General features: G+C 41.0%; 1 long non-coding RNA gene across 1 annotated transcript; it reads right to left on the minus strand.

The window, feature by feature from the left end:
* Positions 1–4: 4 nt before the first annotated feature.
* Positions 5–21,940, minus strand: LOC146759602 (uncharacterized). Its single transcript, XR_014932490.1, has 3 exons — positions 21,259–21,940; positions 4,944–5,054; positions 5–322 (listed from the first exon to the last, which is right to left on the minus strand). It is a non-coding gene; the product is annotated as an uncharacterized LOC146759602 (long non-coding RNA).
* Between the last annotated feature and the right edge of the window lie 1,687 nt (positions 21,941–23,627).

The following is a 23,627-nucleotide window of genomic DNA, read 5'->3' on the forward strand; positions in this document are numbered from 1 at the left end:
GTCTTGTAAATAAACTTACAGATAAACAGGTAAAGGGCAAAGACCAAAGATTTCAAAACAAGGTTTATATGAATAACGTGTCCTCTCTATGAACTCTGTTTGACAGTGGATTGTGCACATATGGGTTTTCCAGGGCATAGGACAGGATATGTCAGTCAGAATAAGGTCATGAGCCCAAATGCTGACAACTACATTGCATGTGGAACACAGAGCTCAAATGCCAAGACTGGGACTCACCTTCTGCCATAAACCACCCACGAATCCCAGAGCCAGCAACTACCAGCAACTCATGAGAAATGAAGCTTGCCAGCACGGGTACAACCTGGAAAACAAATCAAGGACTGATTGGCCAGAAATTTATTCCCACGTAAGGAGTATGTTATTTGATTTCCATGCCATTGTTCTTCTTTTCAGAGGAGAAGCTGAGTTATTCAAGCTCAGTTTCTCTTTGTACTTATTCAGTTCATTAGTTAATGAAGGCTTCCTTATATTAGTTAAATTCAGCCACCATTCATCTACCTGTTCCAGAGTTCACAACACATGCCCTCTGGCACTTCACAAAGACCAGAATCTGCCTCAAAACAGGAATAATATATCTTATGAAAATGGAGATGCTATTGTTCATATGCTTTACCCCTGACCTATTTCCTCTGCACTCACAGGGCTGACCTGTTCTCTATAATTTTATACTGACTAAAGCAGTAAAAGGCTGAAGTTTATTGTAATATTCCATCAGTCTTTGTTTAGCCAGAAAGGAGGAAACTGCATTCAATCTGTTTGGGTTCTTACTGAATAGTGAAGAGCTCTGTACTCATCCAAAAGCTGCAGGTTCCTCTTCCTCACTAGCAAACACTGATAGTCAGTTCCCTTCCTCAGGTCTTTTAATCCCTATTCTGCTACTACACACACCAGCTTCATTTATACCCCTACAGGTCACCTTCAGCTCTTCTCTTTCAGTCTTAATTAAAGCAAGTGGGTGCTGCCTACCTGTAAATCTTTCCCAGACTCAAAGCTGCTTCTTCTTCTCTTATTTTAGAGATGCTGATGCACACATTTTCATACTCCCAAACTGACTATCCTTGCTGGCAATCCTAACTCATTGTTTAACAGTTTGTACGGAGCAAACTCTGAATAACGCACTGATGTGTCAATTATGTGGGGTGGCCACAAACTGCTTGCTGACATTCTTGGCAGTGCCAACACACTGCCTGCCTCTTAGCTAACTTAAGTGCTGCTGATTGTTAAAAACTCCACACTGACACCATGAAATGTGGGAAAAGGTACAGAGCTGTGGACACCACCTCACTGTGGGAGCAAAGGGGAGCCCTGCTGGTGGAGTCTTACTGATATTCAATCCCCACAAAAAAACAGAGCTTATTCCTACTCAGAATGTAACTGATCCAAGGCTTTGCAAACTTCCTACTTAAAGATTAGAGACTGCCTGACTCTAACATGGGCCATCCCAACCGTCTCAGTGAATAATGGTGCTGATTATGGATCAAAGTCTGGTAACTCAGCTTTTCCATCAGCAAACCCACAGAGGGCTGCTTTCAGTCACCTTTCTGACCAGGGTGTAGGATTGCGCACCAGAAAGTTACCACGTCACTCACTTTCCGTGCCTGAATGTGAACTTCAGGATTCTGCCTTAAATATCCCCAGCTTAGGCATAACCCACTGCTCACTTGTTTTGAGAGCTTCTCTCCTGATTTGCTCAACACAGCAGACATAGTTATTTCCTAATTGCAGACAAGCTCCAGATGTAGGTCAGGGAGTATTTAGCTAGAGGAGGCTAATAAAACAAGTCCCCAAGTGATGGGCTTGTCTTTGTTTCCCTGACATTGCTTACTTTTGAACATCAGAGACTACGAGACTGTTTTGGTACAGGAAGTATGTTATGGCTGATGTAGCATAACAAATACTAGCTCTACATCCTTCTATTTAGGCTTCAATAATGTCAGAGGGCAGAAGTGACAATCAATGTATTTTGCATTCAGCAGAGATGACAGGCAGCTAAGAGCAATGGACAGACACAACATGGCAGAACAGAAGGTACTTGCCTGGAATAAATATCATCTTTGCTCCAGGCCTTCAAGAAATAACATTTCCAGTTTAGATTAATTCGTAATGCACAATGTATGATTGCAGACCTTGCTTTTGTACACAGACCTGGCCTTAAACATTGTTTGAACTGGTGCTGTCAGTCCTTTCTTGATCATTAAATTTATTTCCTAAAACTTAAGAACCGTAAATGAAAGGCAGCTTCTGAAAAACAGTATTCAACATTTTTATGGAAAGTAGGTTTCTGGCTCTGCTCTTACTAATGCACCCTTCAATCATAAATAATAAAACTGGTGAGTTCTATCTCTTTTTCAGAAAAGTTAGATGGAACTATCACCCAGTGTATACAAAATAGGGCTTCAAAGACACCTGCTCTGCAACATAATAGAAGAAATGGTGCTGAATGATGGATGGGAATCAGTTAAACTGATTTCTGGGACACGTTGTGCATTAATAAATCAGAGGCTGTGTGTTCACTGAAAGAAGCGTAGGAGGCACATTAAGAACTTTTACGGGAGTAAAGAAAAAAAAAGTTAACACTGTATTTCAAAGGAACCTACAGGAGGATTAGTACTAAAATCTTTTTATGAGCACTAATTCTGAGCACTTACATGAAGATCAAGAAAATAGTCAGCTCCACAGGAAATCCTGGAAGTTAATTTTTTTAGAAGACCCTGCCGCATTTCACTGCATTTAATGACAACCATGCGCTATTTCTGAAGCGCTCTTGCCCAGCTCACAGCAAAGGTATTAGTTCCAACACTGATTGCTAATTCTAACACTACAAAAACACCTTCCTGCTTAGCAAGAACACAGCTTCAGAAACCAAGAGAAAAGCACTGAAACTAGAATCAAATATACACCATCATGGATCCCAAGAAGTGCCCGCTGCAACACTATATTGTGAGCAGAGAGAGAAGCCTACAAGTCCTCGTGACTTGAGTCTGCAGACAACCTCAGTGCTATCTCATCTTCACCTTCCAAGTGGCTGGCTGAACTACATTTAAAAAGGAGGAAGAAAAAAAAAGAAATAAAACTCCTCCCAACCTGAACCAAAGATTGACTCCTTGCAGCTCCCAGGGACACAGAACTTGTGTAGGCAGAGAAATTTCACCGGAAAAAGGAAAAAAAACAGATATTTTGTCTTATTCATTTACAGAACGACCCTGCTGCTAATAGCACATTGAGGGTGCTGTTAGAGGCTACAGAGCAAAATGATTAAGACAACCATAGAACAGCTATATGCTAGGGAAACAACATTTCAGTTAATAAGACAAGATGGTGCAGAAGTCTGTGAACACAGAACCACTCTTCTGTCAATAAACTCTTACCCTGTTTTCCTACTTTATTCAATTACAGACTCTTAGAATAGATGTACCACCATATAGTGGGCTTATATACCATTCAGTTAAGGTAACCTAACCATAAATACTTCCATGATTTCAGTAAATTGGAAAAAAAAACACGGTAAGTGAATACAAAATATGTCCTTCATTTACTGTCATTGTAATATAGTCGAGCTACAACACAATCTTCATTTAGGCAGCTCTAGGTACTAGACCACTTTCAGCAATGGACATGTTATAGCACAAAGAAACACGGGTTTCTTGAAAGCACTCTTGCATCAAAAGCTTAGCATTGTTATGGTGTGTGCATTTTAATGGAGTGGATTGTGTTGTGTGTTCATCCTACAGCTCATAGGAGACACATTTTCTAGAAAGCTAGAGGTTAGACAGCATTCTTAAGATGAAGAGCAGGCTGTTATGAGAAAACATAAAAACATGATTTGAGACAACTAAACTAGAAATTTAGAAATATATTGTAAGGCTTATAAATAATTGAAAAGAGAATGTTCCAAAGTTTTGATGTGTCATAAAAGCTTAGTTTAGAAGGTGATGAAATTATTTCAATTAAACAGAACAAATGTCAGCCGTGAATGCCTAAGCATTTTAATGTATTCATCCTGTAAAAGTACGGTGCATGCTGAGGCACGGAGATGGTAGGGGCTCGCACAAAGGCAAGTTATTTGTGAATATAATTTGGACTGTACAAGAAATACGTTCCCAGACTGAGGAAGAGTTTCTCAATACAAAATCTGTAAAAGCTCCAGTGTTGCAGTAGAAAACACTGACTTCAGAATGACAATATACAAAGATGAGGATGCAAATGGTCCAGAGCTACCGAAACAGTTTGGTCATAGCAACAGAAAAAAAAACTTCTTTAACTTGATCCTAATGCATATAAAACAGTTTTGGAACAGACTGATTCCATCGTCTTAAATGGTAGCACTCCCCACCCTGTAAAGGATACAATATTTCATCTAACATAGGAGAAATATCTAAGTACCTAGTCAGTCCAAAGACAACATTCCCCTCAAGCAAAAACATGAACAAGGCAAAGAAGCTACGCACAAACAAATACAGTGGGTAAACCTGGTACTCAGATTATTTCCCTTTAAGAAAAAGTGACCAGATAAAGAAAATAATCAGAAGGCAACAAGCTTTAAAGTAAACAAAAACAACCTGCTGCTTGGGCACTTCAGAAACTATCAACTGTAGGACCCCAAAAGCACTTCAGAATACAGCTGGTTTTGATACCATTTCTTCTTCTTTGAGCCTGATTCCCTCAACCAACCATATCATTGAACTTGATACCAGATTTATCATATTTGCTAAATAGTGAGCATACATTACATACAGGTGAGTAAACAACCTGTGATGGTGCCCAATACTCCAACCTGTGGAATCCAGAGATCCCAAGCTACAGACTGTGTCATATGCATGTATTCAGTATGCTGATGTACAATGTGCATTGTTAGTTATGATACATTTTCAATTTGGCTGCATCTAACAGCAGCACCATGGACTCAGCTGATGTTATATTACCTGTAGATGAAGGTCTTAGGAAGGTGGCTTTGTCACATTGTAGAGTGAGAACCAAAATCAGTACTTCAGGAAAGGTCTCTTTCAGGCAACTTCGTATTCTTACACATCTTCCTGTAGGAGAGCAAATAAATGGATGATACTTGTAGCTGCTCACAGCAGTTCCTAAACACCTAAGAACAAATGGATTTGAGTTATGACAATCATATCAAACCGACAAACATACAGAAAAATATAATACAAGCTCGAAGCACTAAAGAAGAGTGTTTATTACTGGTATTTAGCTTCTGCCAGTATCTTCCAGGCATTCTATCCAGCCAAAAACCAAAGCTTCCAGATCATACAAATAAAACCTGATTCCTTTGCTCCACAGTAATAATAATGTACTGGACTATATTTCATAGAACTTATTTGTGTCCTGCGAAACAGACTTTTCCATGACTGCCTGTTGTTAATAACCTCTCATGGGCTCACGGGAAACCTCAGTTTATGGCACAGCGGGAGAAATGTCTCCAAATAACAGTTTCATTTTAAACTTCTTTGGCAATCCAGCCAGGTGCACCAACCTCACTAAGGAACAGGGATAGAGTTCCATCTAAGAGACTGTCAGATGAGTGGTAACTCACAAAGCCAAGGAAAATGGGTATTTGGTAGGTAAAATCAGGCCTGTTGGAGACTTCACATGGGACAACTGGAAATATCAAAGGCTTGCTGAAGTGCAAGACTGAGCACAGCAAACTGAGAACAGACTACAGTAATAGCACTTAGGGAATGGTGGAAGCTGTTACACAATCATTACAAACAGAAAGAAGGCAAAACACTGCAGGTATTCAGCAATTTGTAAGAAACAGCAGCCTCTGACAGGGTGTGAGCTATGTAGACAAAGAATGATTATGGATCTTCAGGCTACAAATGAAATTCATTCCTAGGATTCAAGTGGAGAGCAAGCCAAACTTTTGTGAAGAAAACTAGGAGGAGGTCTCTTCATCACACAGAGAGAGGAACAAATGGTGATACTTAAAAAAAAAAAAAAAAGTCATGAGAAGCATAGAAAAGGGGGGAAAAATCTTTCAATAATAATAGATGAGTCCAGAATAATCAAATGAAACACTTGGAAAATTTAGATATATGCAGCCATAAGCATAAAGCATAAGCATAAAACTACTTAAATCTGCTTTTAATTTCTATTGTAATTTTTATCTGCCCAAAATGGCTATTAGAGTTTGCTGAACAGCACAGTCATTGATATGTTGATACATGATTACACAAGGCACAATGTCACATTTGGCAATCCAAATCCTAATTAATGAACAGTCCTTGAAATAATACTAACTCGAATGATCAAAATTTAAAGTGATGAGCTTGCAGAAGGAAGCAGCATCCCATGATTTCTTTTCCACTGAACCATGAGATCTACAGGAACAAAATAGAAAATGAAAAATAAGGTTTTATGCAATCAAATTAAAGACAAAAGCAGAGAAGAAGAAAAACAATAACAGTTTCTTTATCATCCCGAGCACTGGTAGTAAGAGTAACTTATTCCTCATAGCCTGGAATGTCATGGCTGAAGCTGGAATCGAGAAATCAACAAGTCACAATCAGCATCTGGTTGATGGCCAGAAGGATGCTCAACATGTATTCCGGTATTAAAGACAATCTACAAGCAGATAATAACGTTGCAGCTTGCCTTGCCTAATGGTGTCCAGTGAATCCATATTTCACATCCCAGCCACACTTCTTGCACAGCCATCCTTTACATGAGGATTTCATACATTACAGAGGTAGTTAATCCGATACCAGCAGAAAGCACTTCCAGGCCTCCCATACATGCAGCAACCTATAGTAGCAGTAGCTGCATTCAACTTATAAAACTAAAACCAAGAGCCTCCTATTTCTAGGAATATATTATATGGCGAGGTACAGAGTAAATGAACAATAACTTGTATCTTTTCCTATGTATCATGGATTTAAGTTTTAACGAGAGCGGGGGAAAAAAAAACACTTTTATAGAGGATTTTACTAAGATGAGTGACACTGTTCTAATTACATTGAATAATCTTGAACCAAAGAATTTTTTCCATTTCATGCCTTTAATGGATTTAAAGAAAATAAAAAATAAAAAAGAAAGAAAAAAAGAAACCCACAAATTACCTTAAGAACTGAATAGTTCTGACGATTAACAATATTTAACCAGAAAAATACTTCAAAGATATTAAGCATCTTTCCAAAATCCCATTCACCCAGCCAACAGGAACAAGCAGGTTGGTTCTGCAGAACAACTAGCAAGGATATGGCCTGCCTCACTGATTTCCACAGCAAAGCTGACTTATCCCAAGGAAGACAGTGAAATGGCATCTGAACTCCTTACAGAAATGTGAAGGAGAACTCTACGGGTGATTTTAAGGAACTCATCTGAGTTCAGACTCCTTCCACAGCATCCTGCTGAAGACCAAGGAGATTTTTTTGCCTAAGGCCCTGAAGCCAGCTGCTGTGACAGCCTGTGCAATGGGGCAAAGACATATCTGATTGCTCTGGATCTGGATCTTCAGGATGTTAGGTCTCACAAAAACTGCTCAGTTGCTTTTTTCAAGGGGCAGGAAAACCCATAGGAATGATACCAAAGCTTTGGTCAGTTACCTTGACATTTCCTATAATACAAGCCAGGTTAAAAAAAAAAATAACAGGAAAAAAAAAATTAACAGAAATCTAACATTTGCCTTGTTTCTAATGTTGAAGGACAAATGAACAAAAATAGAAGTGTGGTTTTCTCTTTAATCTTCTCATTTGAGGACCAGACCTAAGAGGTTTCTCACTCTATTCTGCAGTTTTAGACGAGACAACCCTGTGATGAAGGCTCTGCTCTTTGAAGAATCCTTCAGACCTCACATTCTCAGAGGAGAATACAGACAGAGGGACACATTTGCTACAAAATCCTCCCCCTTCTGCATGGCACTCCAGCTACTTTCAGATCTTGGTCCTTTTCTCAACCTTTGGGAATACCCTATTTAGCTTCAATAAGGATGCAGTTTGGGTAGTATTTCCTCACTACCATCTTCTCCCCTCCTCTACTGAGTGCCCCAATTTCACTGAACATGCTTGAAGTATAGATGTCTCTGTGAGAAAGTTATTAAAAAAAAACCAAACCAAATCACATTATATCCACAGTCAGGTCACAGACTGAAGAGGTAAGATCTGGACTAGAAGCACTGCTGACTTCCTAAATCAGTTTCACAAACCACACCAAGCATTCCACTGCTCTGCACCAGCCACCCAAAAGATAAACTGAGGAGGGAAAAGAGAAATAAAGATAAGGCGTGATCACCACGAAGAGGAGAACTGTACACTCAGACACAGAGCGCCTCTACAGTGACACAGGTTCATGCAGATAAATACATTTCCTCAGCACTTCAATAGAGATCAATAGCAGTCCCTTGAGATAAACACCGCAAACAATATGCCACCACGGGAATAAATCAGAAGATTAGAAGCAGAAAGGATTATTTATGTAAAAGAGCTGCATTGCGTTTATTCCTTGGTTTGTGCAGCAGGTTTCTGAACGTCTCTGAGGAATTCTAAACTGTTCACTTAAGGACTGCTCATTACTTATAGCACTGAAAGGCAGCCACCCCAGGCCCGCTCTCTAGCCTCCACTAGCAATAGAGCCAGCATTGTTATCGTACATTGTGCTTTCCTTGAAGATGTGGCCATGGTTTTCAGATTATACAAAGAAAAGTCTCAGTCCTTTATTGCATAAGGAGAAACATGAATGCACCCTTATGCCAAAAAACTTGATAGCTACAGGACTGACAGCTGGTGTGAGAGCATGATGACACCACTCACTCACCACCTCCCCTCCAGTTGTTTCACCAAATACGACAGTCTTAGCAGACCCTGGCCTGTAGCCTTGGTAGAGGCAGATTTGTCCAGGACAGGTTTATGCAAGATCAGGTACTTCCACTGGATGTAAGACACTTTCAAGCTGGCATCTAAGAAACGCATCCTATGGAGAGAGTTTATCAGGGCTCCTAAAGCAGTTTACAGTAATGGAAAACCAGTTCCTTAAAAGACAATAAAATAAAATAAAATAAAATAAAATAAAATAAAATAAAATAAAATAAAATAAAATAAAATAAAATAAAATAAAATAAAATAAAAATAGAAATAGGAAGAAATCACACACAGCACAAGTGTTCCTCATGAAAGGTGCTAAGCCTTTGCAGTGCTGCAAGGAGTGCTGTTTCGTACAGTCCTGTTTTTAATTCAATTATCTCAGGCTCTGCTGGAGGTAAGGAAATGCTGTTTTGACACAAAGGCTTTGACTTCATATGGTATACAAGGCTAGAGATGGTAATGTTGGGCCTTCAGAAAGCTTCAACTAAAGTCACAAAATTCAATGAAAAATAGTATGGATTTTCCTTTTTGATAGGCGCAAGGATTATCTTCCATCACTAGAAAAAGCTATAAAGTTATATTCTGTGAGAATACCTTGAATTGATATTTCAAAGGGCTTCTTTTGAAAGAATGATTTATAGATCACAAAGATCAATGGGTCTTTTATCAAAGAAAATGGATTCCTTTTCTGAACCACAAAGAAAAGAATAATGACATCCTAGACCATATTTTTGAAAGTTGTGTACAGCCAAGAAAACAATAGCTACAGCAGGTTACCACTTTACAGCAATGCGAACAACTCACTAATTACAGATGAAGTCCTTACGGTGCTTTGTGGAAGCCAGAAAGCAAAAGTTATAGTGCAGGAAAATTCACACTGAGAGTTATCTTACTCACTCAGCACATATTAAAAATTACATGGAGGTTTTCACTAATAAGTGCATATGACATAATAGAAAAATGGATACAAGTGTGCCAGTGTGCACACTTCATATCTTACCAGAACTCAAAACATGCATTTATGTTAAAGCATGCTCCCTGTATGAATTTTAAGTTACCTACTTCTTGACCACATCCCCTCCTCAGCTCAGCAATGAAATTCCTATCAAGTTTTTATTTGGATAGCCTGGATAGACAGGCTTTCCAAAATTATTTTCAGTGCTCAATGTGGTGGTACAGTTGATCTATTTCCATCATTTCATGCGCATCTGCTAAAGCATTACTCATCACAGCAGACATGAGATTCCCCCATTAGTTTCCTATAGAAAGTTCCTCCAACCCACCAAGCCCCAACCTTTTTCTGCAGCTCATGAGCTCACAGAACAGTCTAACCCATAACCCTTGGCACTCGACAACTGAGCTAAGTCAGGCTTAGCAAGCAAGAAGAAAAAGAGCATATTAAAATAACATAATGCAACCTGCAGCACGGTTTTTTTATTAGCTTAATCAAATAGACATGATAGTAAAGAAGATAAAATTAAGAGTAAATCCTTACACAAGTTTATCCCTTAGATTCCCAAGATATCCAAGGACAACATTATTTCTCCAATATTTTTATCAGTGCTTATTCCTCTAGTGCAGCATCACATTGTGCAAAGGGTACAGTCACAGGTAAGAAAAATCTTACTTCTTTGCTGCTTCCCTTTGTCTTTTTACTCTTCTTGTCGTCGAAAGCTTTGTTCTTTTGGGTTAATGTGGCATGTCTCCAACACAGCCTTGGAAAATGACTATAATGTGATTTGGGTTTGGTGTCATTAAACCTGATTACCAGGGAGTGCTCATGAAAATCCATAATTACCACACAAAACAAAAGAGACTTTTGTTTTTGTTTTGCTGGGGAACAACAAAGAGCTTCACTTCAATTTAACTATTTGGAGTACTCAAGAAAAGTTAGTCATATTTTTCTCCCTCTGCACTTCTCTGGGCTTTGTAAATATCATAAAATACCAAAATCTGCTGAAAACATCAATCTTCTCTCAAAACTGATTTCTTATATAATGCCAAATATACAGTCTTTATTTAAAAAAAATAAATAAAAATAAAAAGCCCTAGAGAACATAATGCGTCTTGATGGATGTGCTAGTGCTTTGGGTACAAGCTGGACTTTATGATTAGATCTATAATAGTGGAGGAAAAAAAGAAAAGTTGGCAATATCAGTGTAGTAAGCATTCAGATAATCGAACTGCCTCACCCCCCAGAACAGCAGTGTTGCAGGAGACATTAACCAGTAGCATGGTTCTCCTCCCCAGTTTTGGGGCAGTTCTACTACCATGGCTGATGGACAAGTGATGTCCACAAACCAGGAAAAGCTGGTTTAAGAGGCTTATAGTCTCTCCAGTTGTGTTAGATTAGAAGTTTATGTGGCCACAACCCTGGTTTTAAGCTAGTGGGTGTTCTTGAGCTACAAATGCCACAGACTCCTCCCCAAGCAGCTGTTATATCTGCATCCAGGGTTGTTCACCACAGGGTAAATACTGCCCCATTTTGACACTGAGACACACCAGGAATACCTGTGCAAAGCTTGCTGAACTCCATTCAGACACTTGATTAACTGTCCTCTATCTACCTGAACAGCAGGGTCTGTAGGCTGGGAAGCTGCCCTTGAAGTGCTCTTGCATGCAAATTCAGCGCTGTAGGTGGAAACACTTGCTGTAAAATAATATTTGAGGAACTATCCAGCCCTAGGCAGTGAAGCTAAAAGACACTGACAATCTCAGTTGTAAAGTGAGAAATGTAAGAGGTAGACCAAAGTCACCTTCACGTTGTATGAGAGAAGTAAGCAAACTCTCTGTTGATTATATTAGAAGCAGGTAAAATTCCACTCACACATTTGCCCTCCACATGCAGGATGATCACGCTATCTAAATATGTGGAAAATAGCAAGTTTACTGCAGAAGCTCTTGGCTTGCCTCTCATGCACAGATTTGTAGGTACATGCAAGTACAGCTGATAGATTAGCTAGCTAAAAATTCCACCACTCCCTTCTGATCCAGTTTCGATTAATTCATTAGAAACAAATACCTGCATATCCTCCCCCTGGCCAGTTCCTTTTCAGCCCCACTGTATCAGAGACTTAAACACTGGGAGCCAGGTGAGAGCTTCCTAAAGCTGGAAACTGTCAGCAGTTCAGACTGAAAAAAGCCAGACAAACGGCTCCCGCATTTTCTAACCACTGAGAAGCTTTGGCTGCATGAGAGGTATTTAAGGCACCAAAAAGCTGTATGGTCATGTACAAAAGCACCAAATAACCCAGAGCTTCCATTTGCTTTCCAGTGAAAAAGAAAGCAGAACCTAGCTTACAATATGAAGGTGCATACAACAGACCTGGAGAGCTTTATCACACAAATCGAGTTGGTGGAAACAACCTCTTACACTTGCCACTTCCACGTCATCTAAGAGTATTAAAAACAAATGAAAACCCCACCTGTTGGATTAACATTGAACCCGGACAAGGGACAATCACTTAATTTAGTAGAAAGTTTAAAACAACCTTCAAGTATCGTCAGCAAAGGCAGTGTAGAAATTCTCCTTTTTGCATGACACAGTTCTGCCAATTAGCCGAAAACTGCAATTACCAGTTCTTTGCTTTATTATTTGTGAAGAACCTAAACTTTCTGAGGATGATAAATGGCCTCGTGGAAAATGCAATGCTCAGTTCTGCTAAATTTGCACTTTTCTGTTGGGTTTTTTTTGTTCTTGTTTTTTCTTTTTCTTTTTTCCTTTAACTATTCTTCCATGTCATCTTTGAAGAGAAAGAGGCAGGGGCTGCTGGGGGAAACAGGGCAACAGGAAACATATCAGGGCAGAAAATGGCAGGGAATGGTTTAGAGAAGAACACAGAGCTGTTCTCATTTAGCTCGCTGACCAGGGCCAAGGCATATTCCTACACCTTCATTAATTAAACAGAAAAGTTAACATTGTTAGCAACATTAAGAACAAAACCTCATTTAAATTGTTCTGAAACAAAATTAAAAATAAAAAAATAAAAAATAAAAAAGCCGATATATTCAGAGGATGACCTTTGAGAATTCTGGCTTCATTAACATTTCAAACAGCAAAGCACAAAATTAAGACAGGAAATAGAATTACAGAGCTATTTGACTGCAGAAGTATATATCATTAGCATGCCCATAATTAACAGGATACCAGTGTTTGTCCCATTGTCTCTGCTAATAATGGTGTAACATGCAAATGGGATTTCTTCTAAGAAAGTTAAAGGGGATATTTAAGTTCATTCCACGTTTCAAGCATACAAGCACAGCCAGACAAGCCCCTTTCTGCTCTGTGAAAGGGATGTCTCCATGCCTGCCTGCCTGCCCTCCCAGACTCCCACAAAACAATTGCAGAGGGAGGGCACCAGCTGCTGTGCTTGAGGCACAAAGGCCAGCTATCCAAGGTCAGACATCTTTTCCCACCTCACCACAGCAGTTAATTCTTTGGGGAGCTACCAGTGACCCACTCAAGTGTCATGAAAAGCAGTTCAGAGGCTAACATCACCCATCAACATGATGCCCTACAGGATAGCAGATATCATTCCTCTTACGGGGATCATATTCCTTAGACATGACAGCACAGCTCTGCCTGTCTCTTGTTCAAAATGCTGAGCTCCCATGACATCTGTCCATGACAGTTGTAAGCAGCCACACATCTCCACCGCCCTTACAGTGCTTGTAACTGAGCCTGCTCTTCTAAATGCTTCGGGACTTGGGATCCTGAAGCAAAAGGAGAAAAAGGCATAAAAAATAAAGCTTTACAGGCAAAATACAATTGACCACCCTACGTTAACAAAGGACTCCACTCTGGCCTAATTCACTAGAATAAGACATGAGTGCAACACACTGAAATCAGACTGAGCTGAAGTGCTACCAGGAGTCTTCCTCTGGCATAAATCAGTGAAAATGTCCACCTTTGGGCAGCACACTTGGATCCTTCATTAGACTGCAAACAACCAATTGATGTACAGTTTCCCCACCAGGCAGATAACAAGCTCCTCCTCCTTTACAGGGCAGTGTGCATGGGTTGGTTCATAGTTATCACCCCACTCTTAAGATCATTTCTGCTGTTTTCCCAGTCATACTCAGTAGTCCTCACTGATGTGAAACATTGCTCTGATATTCTTCCCAGTCTCAATTTCATTCTCTTTCCCTGTGTTAGATCTTCTCAAACAGATGCTCTTCATGGTGTTTGTACTCCCAAGCTGTGGCACCTGGAGGCTGCCTGATTGTAAACTGACAGGATGTAGCATTTTTCCATCTCTCTTTCATCAGATCAGCCTGAAAATCTGGTAAGATCCATCTCTGCCTTGTGATAGAGAGGCGAGACTCAGCTCGGAGTTTCTGAAAGGATCCTGCTTCTTCTGAGGGCACAAGTAAAGGCTGGGTGTGAGGGAGACTTGAAGCATTGCTGCCAGCCCTATAATTCTACGATTAAACAAGTTACATAATTTCAGTCTATTCCCTCTTTACCTCTTTTCCATGCAAACAGCCTGAAGTAGCACGGAATGCAGCTTATTGACTTGTAAGGAATGGGATGGAGAGGGGTAGAGGATTATCCATCACCTCCCTTTCTTTACATTACATCAGGGCATAATTTAGATTATAAGTTTGCTAACAAACTCCTTGATAAAAAAAAATCAGACAGATACTTAGCTGGTCAGCTGCTTTGGTTGCATAATAAACATGGACAGAATTTCTCATCCTCAAGCCATTGTTACAGCACAAACAAACTAAGGGCTAAGGAAATAATTACTGTGGGGCTGAGAGACTCAATAAACAGCAGAAGCTGTGGGATGAACCAGATTTGTTGATCCCAGCAGATAACTACAATTAGGATGTAATATTTCCTTAAGTTTTTGTTTACCCCTTTATTGTTTATCAGTATTAAAAAGGCAATTTATACTTTGCAGTTCTCTAGATCGACCAGTGTATTTCACAGCAGGCAGGTGAGATTAAACTGTCCATCACCACAAGCTGTCCTTTCCCTGTTCTTATATTATCAAAGCCTATTGAGATTAGAGCCATAGGAAACTGGAGGAAATGCGTTCATTTGCTTCAAGTTCATAAGCTTATGGTTTGATTCCTACACACCTGTAGTCTTCTTTAATAAAAAAGCAAAATCCCAGAAGTTCCTTCAATGGTAATGAAAGAATTTAAGACTGAGAAACATTATATGCATTTTCTGAACTTTTCCGAGACATCACAGAATGTCTTCCCAGAGTGCCCTAACACAGCAGCCAATTGGAAAAGAAACCTCCTAGAGGCTGACCTGTTTAAATGGGGAAGCCATTTATCCCGCTTGGCAAGATCACAAGAAAAGCTTCAAGCTGCTTTACTTTTCACAGATCCCTTACCCAGCGTCTCCCTCACAAAGCAGTCAGAAGAGTGGTCTGCAGGTGAGGGATGCTTCAAAACGCTTCACTGGCTCCACATATGAGCACCCAAAAAAAGTCTTTCCATGACACATCAGAAAGCTGAACGGATTTCTGTCTGGAGAAACTCTCTGCACTTTCCTAGGGGTCTGAACCAAAACTTTGAAGCCAGGGAAAACCATATATAAAATAGATTAGGGCTATAGCTGAGTTTGAACCCATGGAACAGAAAGATAAATAAATAAGAATACACTGAAATAAATAGACTCATTATAGTTGCAACATATCTTGTTCTAGTCAGCTTAGGCTGTAGGATTAAACTGACCAATAGACCTTTTTAAGACTCTGGCAGTCTGGAACCATGACCACTGACCTGGGGAGCCTGTTCCAGTGCCCAGCCTCCCCATGGCTGAAGCCTTTTCCTGATATCCAACCTGAACCTCCCCTGTGTTATTATATAGTTAACATTCAGGTAAATTACTTAGCATGAGCTAATTCAAGTCATAAAATCCACAGGACATCTTGACACCATGACAAAGAGAACAGCATAAGGAAGCAAGGAAAGAATAAGAAATTGCCCACAGAAAACTGCCCATGGAGCTCTGTGTCAGAACGTAGGCATATTGCATAGCTTTATTTCTAGTGTAGGCAGAATCTTTTTCTTTCTAGACCTCTTGTCAAGACCAGAGAAGTGGCTCTTCCAACCAGGGAAACTTGGGGAAAGAAGGCACTCTGGGCTGCCACATCCTTTTCTGCTCTCTGTGCTGATCAAACTTGGCCAAACTTTACCTTTGGATGCTCACTGACAAGTCCCTATTAGCACAGAATTAAAAGAATTTATGTGAGCATTTTTCTTAGAAGCCTCTACTAGATACCCTTTATAATTCCTAGTCAAAACCTCCTTTCTTCCCACTAAAGCCCCCTGCCACTTAAAAAGGAGAACTGCCTCAGGACAGATGTATCCCTACTGAGAAACCACTGAACACTTCCTGTCCATCCCTTAACTCATGAGTCACATCCTCTGGGGTGTCAGTCAAACACACTGAAATTAAAAGCTTTCACAGCTTGGAGAACACAATGAAAAGGCAGAAATGTGAAAGAGTGAAGGATTGAAAATAGTTGCTCCTCAATATGATTGATTTTTAAATCCCCCGCTTCACACATATTAAGCAGCAGTCCTGCATATCCAGATGTATGTTTCAGTCAAGTTGAATGGGCTCAATAAATCCAGTAAACAGGAAACTGTTGAGGACAAGTGGGCATAATTCTTTTTTCCAGCTCCAGTCTGCTAATTGATAAAGTATACGACTGTTGGCAGTTCATTTTTCTCACCCATTTACAGGAACTACAGCTACATATTCTTATGAAACTCCTCAGCAGCTTTAGACTGCAGAAGCAGGGGAATGGGGGAAGCAAAACCTTGCAGTTTGATAAACATACTGGAGCTAAGTGAAGATCTAATCTGGTACTATGATGGCTGACATTTTTGCAGGGTGAGACCTTTAGACAGAATCTACATCCAGATGCTTCTGTTTTCAGAAGTGGCCAAAATACACATCCTTGTGCTTTGCCCTCCCACCCTCAGATCTGGTAGCTCACAGTGCAGGATGTGTTTGAGGACATCTTTGGTGGGATCAAAACCAGAAATCACAATAATCACATTCAAGTTAATTGCTGCTATTGTGCTTGAGCACAACATCGACTGGAAGTGTCCAAATAAGTACTTTCATTTGGTGCTGTGCAAACTTAAAATTCATTGAGAGCGTCTCCTACCAATGACTCATCAGCAGCTAGGGCGAAAACAAAAGGTGCCACATGGGTTTCATTGTCACATTTTCTAAAGGGAGAATTGCCCAAGTGCAAAGACGAGACCAGCTTTCAAAAATAGTACAGCAAGATGTATCAGTGAAAAACACTGTCAGCAAAGTATTTGTTTCCCAGAGCAGGCAAGGACTAACACTACAGAAGCCATCTTATAAAGAAGACTATGAAGAATAGCAGACATTCTTCCTGGCAGGATTCAGAAAATGATACGTTACTGCAATGCATGGCACAAACAGAAACGAAGAAGCACAGCCAAGATGAGATTCGGAGTCTATGTTTGCAAGGAGCTTTTACACAGTAAGGGGACACGCTTGAGATTAACAGAGAAGCTTATTAACAGTAAGCCACCTTTCTATACTTACAGAAGTATCAAATCTAATGAGCAGAGGCAATGCCACAGCAGCAGTCCACAGAAGGACCTCAAGTCCCAGGAAAGAATCCAGACTTCAAGGGGCACATGCTGAGTGTGTTCCAAAACTTAGCACTAACCCTGTCTGCTCATCCAATATTGTTCAGCAGCAGCAGCCATCACAGTAGTCTGTCTACTTGTTAAAGTTCACAGACAGCAACGGGAGAACCAAAATCAGTTTCCAGGAAGATATATTACAAAAAGAAACAAGCCCAGCAGTAAGAAAAAAAATCCCCATCCACTGGTACTGTTGAGTACCAGTCTCCCTGCATAGATGTTAATGGGCAATAACAAGGAATTTTCATTCCCACAGACTTCATGTGTTTGAACCTCATCAAGTATACTTACAGCAACATAAGTAATGTGAAAGAAAAGGCAAACCCTGCGTTGTGACAGACATCCATGTCACCTTTCTGGTCAGGCTAACAGCTGGACAACCAGCAAAGAAACCAGCTGGGAGGCAGCCAGGCTTGTTATCCTGCAGTAAAGATGCCATAATTTAGCAGGCACAAAGAGAAATCAGAAAGATTTATTTGAGACACTTGAGAGACCCCAGATAGTTTGTGGTAAAGGAGGAAGAAAAAAATAACTGATTTTTCAGTTCTTAAATGGAAGGGGTAAGATTGGGCCAAACACCTGCAGACATGAGCAGCAGTCACCCCTCTTCAGAGGCACAAATTAATCCACACAGAGCCCACGTGCAGCAGCAGGAGATACAGCCAGAGCTCTCTAGCTCTAGAAGGAAACTGTAGATGACTAACTGAGGGCCAAATAGTATTATCATTATTCACGTTGCCTGGTATATTACGCTGTGAGCGGTCCCTTTGGTTTCAATTAGTTGTTATCCTGATGGGTGCTGACTTAATAGCAGATAAATGCCCTTCCTTGGCAAGTGCTGAAATACCACCTTACGTGTTCCTACTGGATGCCTTATTGCTTTGCAGCTCATCAGTGCACTTGAACTGATCTCAAATAGGTCTCAATGCTATACCTCTTGCTTCAGAAGCCAGCTTTTTCCAGAGATGCATACCTTGACCATCAGCAGGACCCAGAGGAGCAGCTGGCCCAGGAACAACCCCAGCACTGAAGCCGTAAAGTTCATGGATTGCTATCCCTCATCTTCTGCAAGGTACATGTTGGTGAAGTGTGGCCAGGAGGAGGAGGCTGGAGAAAACATTTTTGATGTCTCAGTTTTAAGAGAGAGATAGAGAGGTGCTGCAGTGTTAGTTACAGCAGAGCCAGTGAGCTCAGAAGCCACCCCACATGTTTCAAAATGGAGCTGTTCTGACTTTATATATGCCCTCTGCACAGGGCTGTGTGAGGGTCAAACAATCCTAAACAAAAATACTGAAGATAAACATAAACCTCCAGGAAGAAACATTTGTAAGAATCAGCTGCTACTTTTTCATTTCATAGCTTTTTAGGAGACTTTTACTGAAGGTTTTTTCATGGCTTCAAAAAAGCATGTTAAACACAGACTGGATGCCTTGTATTTATTATGCAGCCACTCTAGCTTGCATGGGAACAAGACATTGTTTTGCATTACATTTTTCTCCTAACATCTCCATTTGTATACAACACTAATCTTGCTCCGTAGCAGGAACAGACTGACATAATGTCTTCTAAAACTGCATGTTTTTCAATTCCAGAGAGGAAAAAAATAAGAAAAAAGAAAGACCAACTTATTATTTTCTCCTCCTCCACCCCCATCTTCAACAGACAAAGCAGTTTTCCTATGACCCCAAGGAGCACAGGCCAACAGAGAGTCATCAGCAGAGCAAGCCTGGGGGCAGCAACATTATAGAAAAAGTTGAAGCCTTTGATGAGAAGTTCCCTTTTCATCTGTAACTTTAAGCTCTATCAATTGCTCAAACTGCTTTTTTCACCTCTGATGACTTTGCTGAGCAGAATGGACTTTTCAGCACCAGAGTGCCTAGGAAGACCCCAGAGGTAAAGCTCCAGGTAATATCTCCTACACAGGAGAAAGCAAAGCATGCTCCCAGCAACACCCGCAATGGTCAGCAGGGATTGGATGGTCATGCACAGCTTGTTTTCTTCTTTCCAGCTGCTCTGTTGGGCCTACCTGACAGGTGGGTAAGAGGATTTATCTCCCCTGTGGTAAGTAGGAAAGTTACATAGGAGTTCAAATTACAAAAGTTTTGACTGTATCATGTGCCTGTTCCAGCCTAAGTCTTAAGTAGCTGTCTGACAAACAACAGGTGCTTCTGCTAGCAAAACACATGAGGAAAGATGGGAAAAACAGTCCAAGGGAAATAAGAGGGGAAAGGCTTTACATCTTATGTGCCTTCCTCAGGACTTTATTGGTTGCAGGCTCACCATTAGATGCAGACTGGCTAGATACTGGGGAAAGCAGCCTAGCTCACTATGTCCACCTTGGAGCCAGTGACTTGTATTTTTACTCATGTATTTTTTAATGACTGAGGCCAAAAAACTGCTGGTGTAGATCTAGGAGATGCCAGTGACACCAGCTGGGGACAGCTAATAGAAATGTGTCTAAGTTCGTCTGCAAGAGACCATCAGAAGCCGAGGGAATGAAGAAGAGGAAAAACACAAGTTATTCACAGCATGAACTAGGCACTTCCTACGCAGTCACTCATGGAAATAAATAGTCCCATTTTGACTCTCAGCCATTTATAATCACAGAAGAATTGAAGCCTTGTTACCTTAGAAGCTTGTAGACATTTAATCACTCTAAACCTCATCATTCTTTGAAAAAGCAGCTGACTGGCTCCTTTCCTCTTAACCAAAATGCTGAACCTTGGTCTATGCATGCATAGCTCAGTTCAGAGCAGGGAGACCCGCACAACCCCAGCAACATCCAAGCATCTTTTCTCACACAGGGCTTTGGATGACCCAGAAAAGCTTGTAAAACAAGCAGAGATTTTCCTAATTAAATGGAGAGCATCAAAAGTAATCTAAGTTCTTAGAGAAATGTTACAGTGTTTATAAAGGGAAGATGATGCTGTTCAAACTGCTCCTGTGAGGACCATAGGAGCAGCAAGTTTCCAGCATCTAGAGTATGTTTGTCTACTAGATACTTAGTAATATATCTATGTACACTTATTAAAAGTGAAAACATATACAAGCCTTGGCAGTCTAGACACCCGCTGTGGATTTAACACATACTGCTTCTATGCCCATTTATTTTCTCACATGCCTAGAGCGCACCCAACAAAGCCCAGAAGGCTTCAAGAAAAACCTTCTAGGGTGCAATACCACTGCCATAGGCAGAGGTAGAAATTAATGACTTCAGGTGCTTTGGGAACATTAGTGGTGCTGCAGGCAGAGAGGCAGGCAGTGGAAAATAAATACAGCTAAGCAGCGGGAAGTAGATTACTTCTGCTCCTTCAGGTTTCCCACAGGGGAAGGGGATGGGAAATACAAGGCTAGAAAGGACTCCCAGAGTTACCAACACCCCTAGTTTCCAACTGAGGAAGTTATCCTCTTTCCTTTCAAACTCTTCAGCTCACCCTGCTAACATTGGGAAAAGCAAGCAGCGAGCTCTGGTGGAGTCCTGCACACCGGCTACCACCCACACCCCAGCTGGCAGCTCCAGGGCTGAGATATCTTGGCCAGAGAAAGGAAAAGAAAGCCTCAGGTGGAGCTCCTCTTGACTTTTAAAGCTGACACAACAGAGACTTGGCTAGCTTTAGCACATCAAGCAGGCAAGTTCCAGCCATGTGTCCTGCATAGCGCAAGTCTTGCATGGTGGAGCAGGAGAGAGGAGGCACCCAGACATCTTTTGCCAACCAAACTTGTGTTAAACAGAGCTAGGTACCCACCAAAACAGCATACATACACATACCTGCATGATCTGTAGCAGCTATCCTTTGGTGCAGACCTCAGAAGGGCTGAAACAGGGCCTGGGCAGGGGTGGGTAAAGGCCACAGGTGAGGCCTCACACAGCTGTTGGGGCAGAGGGGCCAGTGTGGCACTGGGAGGGGTCTTGCAGCCACCCTCACTCTCTGATGTCCCTCCTTTGCTCACACCAAGGAGTAGTTCACCACTTTTTCAAGTTAGTAGTCAGAAAAAATGCCGCCTCTAAGCATGTCCTTACCAGCTGTAGGCCCGCCCTTGGGGAGGCTGTTGGAGAGCCCGGATTGCCAGCACAGTGAATGTATGGCACCTAGGAACTGTTAAATCACTCTTCATCAATGATAATCTCTGCAATTGCCTTAAACAAGAGCAGCTTTTGAACAGTCCTCACAGGATGAAAATGCACGAAGACAAATCTTTGTACACTAACAGCCTTCCTACCCACCTGCCTGCACATTCTGCATTGTGCAGGGCAATGACTGCTCCCGAGGATTCAGACTTCCCTCTCTTACGGCTTTTTAAGCCACATAATCCCACAGGAAATTTAGCTATCTTTTAAAAAGCAAAAGGAGAGAAGAGAACACAAACCTCCAGCCCTCCAGCCCTTAGAAAATAGTCCCACAGACACCTCAAAATTCCAAGATAGGGTGAGGAGAACTAATTTGTTTTTTCTTGTTGAAATCTCACACTATGACATTTTTTGCAGCTGGCAGTGTGCTCAGCACTCTTCAGCAGAGCAGCCTTTCTGCATGCTGCAGTACTACCTCTGTGTCACAGGCAAGAGAAAGGCAGAAAGAAATGCATAAGCCTCTCCCCAGTTTCCTCCCATTCTCCTAAGACCTGTGGGTGAACCATTGAACCAGTTGTTTGGAAAATTTCTGCTCCAGCAGGCTTATTCAATCATCCCAAAAAGAGACAGAGGCGAATCTTCAGCTCTCTCATTTTGAATTCACTGGGGCATTCCCCTGTGGAATGTCTCAAAGTACCGAGGGACACAGCCTCTATTTTATCATTATACCCCAACAGTAGTGAGCCCTTCCCCCTTTTCCTATTGGCTGAAGTACTTGGGGTTCACGTTCTTCTCGGTTTGCCTGTCAGCCATCACCCCCAGTAGGTACCCCCCCTTGTTTCCTTTGGTTGTACAGACTTTGCAATCTGGGTTCAGAGTTTGTTGTTTTGCCCAGATTCTTCATTAACATCATATGAAACTAAAAAAGTTTCAACTCACATTTGATTTTTAGCTTTCTTAGTGGAGATATTTTTTGAAATAACACTGTGAAAACATAGGAAATAATTTTTAAAGTAGCACTTGGCTTTTTAACGTGAATAAATTTAAAACTCCAGATTTACTTTTAACTTCTTTGCTTTTTCATTATTAACTTTCCCATATGCTGTACTCATCATAGCCCGATGTAGAAATATGAGGAAGTAATTTAATATGAAGATGGAAAAGGCTTGGATAGATAGAGCAAGTTCAGTCAGTCTGTAGAAAAAATGATCTTGCAATCCTTTCTGACAATGAAGAATGAAAGAACATCCTGGCATTTATTCTTGTCTGGATATCTGGAAGCTACTGAGGGTCTAGCGAGATCGAAGAGAGACTTGTCAGGCACGATGCTCTCAGAAGAGAGTGGAAAGTTGTACAGCCTGCACTCCCAAGAGCAGCGTGACCCATCTTTATGCAGGATAAAGCATATCACTCTGTGCAACAGGAATCTGAACAAAGGGATCTGCAAAGTAAATGTGTTAGGTACAGCAAGCTCTGTATTTGGGGTTACTGTATTTTCATTGCATTGTGAGCACCCAGAGGTCACCTACACTTGCTCCAAATGAGCCCTGATTCCCACTGCACAGCACTAGCGGGAGGTGAAAAAGCCTCTGTGCAGGTGGAGAAGACCTTCTGTAACTCAGGAAAACAGGGCTTCATTGCACCCTGCTGCTAACACTCAGCAGCAGTGAGGCAGGTACAAGTCATATGTATTTGTAGACCAAAGGCTTTGAATTTTGTTATGAGAAAGGAAGGAAATACTCGATACAATTCTACTTTTAAGACTACCTCTCATCCCAAAGTGGTTATCTAGCAAGCAAAAAGGTGTCTGTATTGAAATGCCAGAGCAGGCTGAATTCCTCTGCAGCTGTCAGAAAATGTTTGTTTTCTGCATAAGAAAAAGCTTAAAAGCCTCCATATGGAAGCAGGAAGACTTTCTGGCATTTAAAGAATTAGCACAGAGAAGAAATCTATGCTTCAAGATATTTCTAGGGCTGACTGCAGCAGAACTGCAGGAGGGAAAAAAAAGAAGGGAAAGCAAAGAAGAAAACAAAAGCATTAACAATATGCACATTGACAAGCTACCTGGA

The sequence above is a fragment of the Coturnix japonica genome, chromosome 10, assembly GCF_054131305.1.
Source record: "Coturnix japonica strain WE chromosome 10, WE-NBRP24, whole genome shotgun sequence".
Lineage (NCBI taxonomy): Eukaryota > Metazoa > Chordata > Aves > Galliformes > Phasianidae > Coturnix > Coturnix japonica.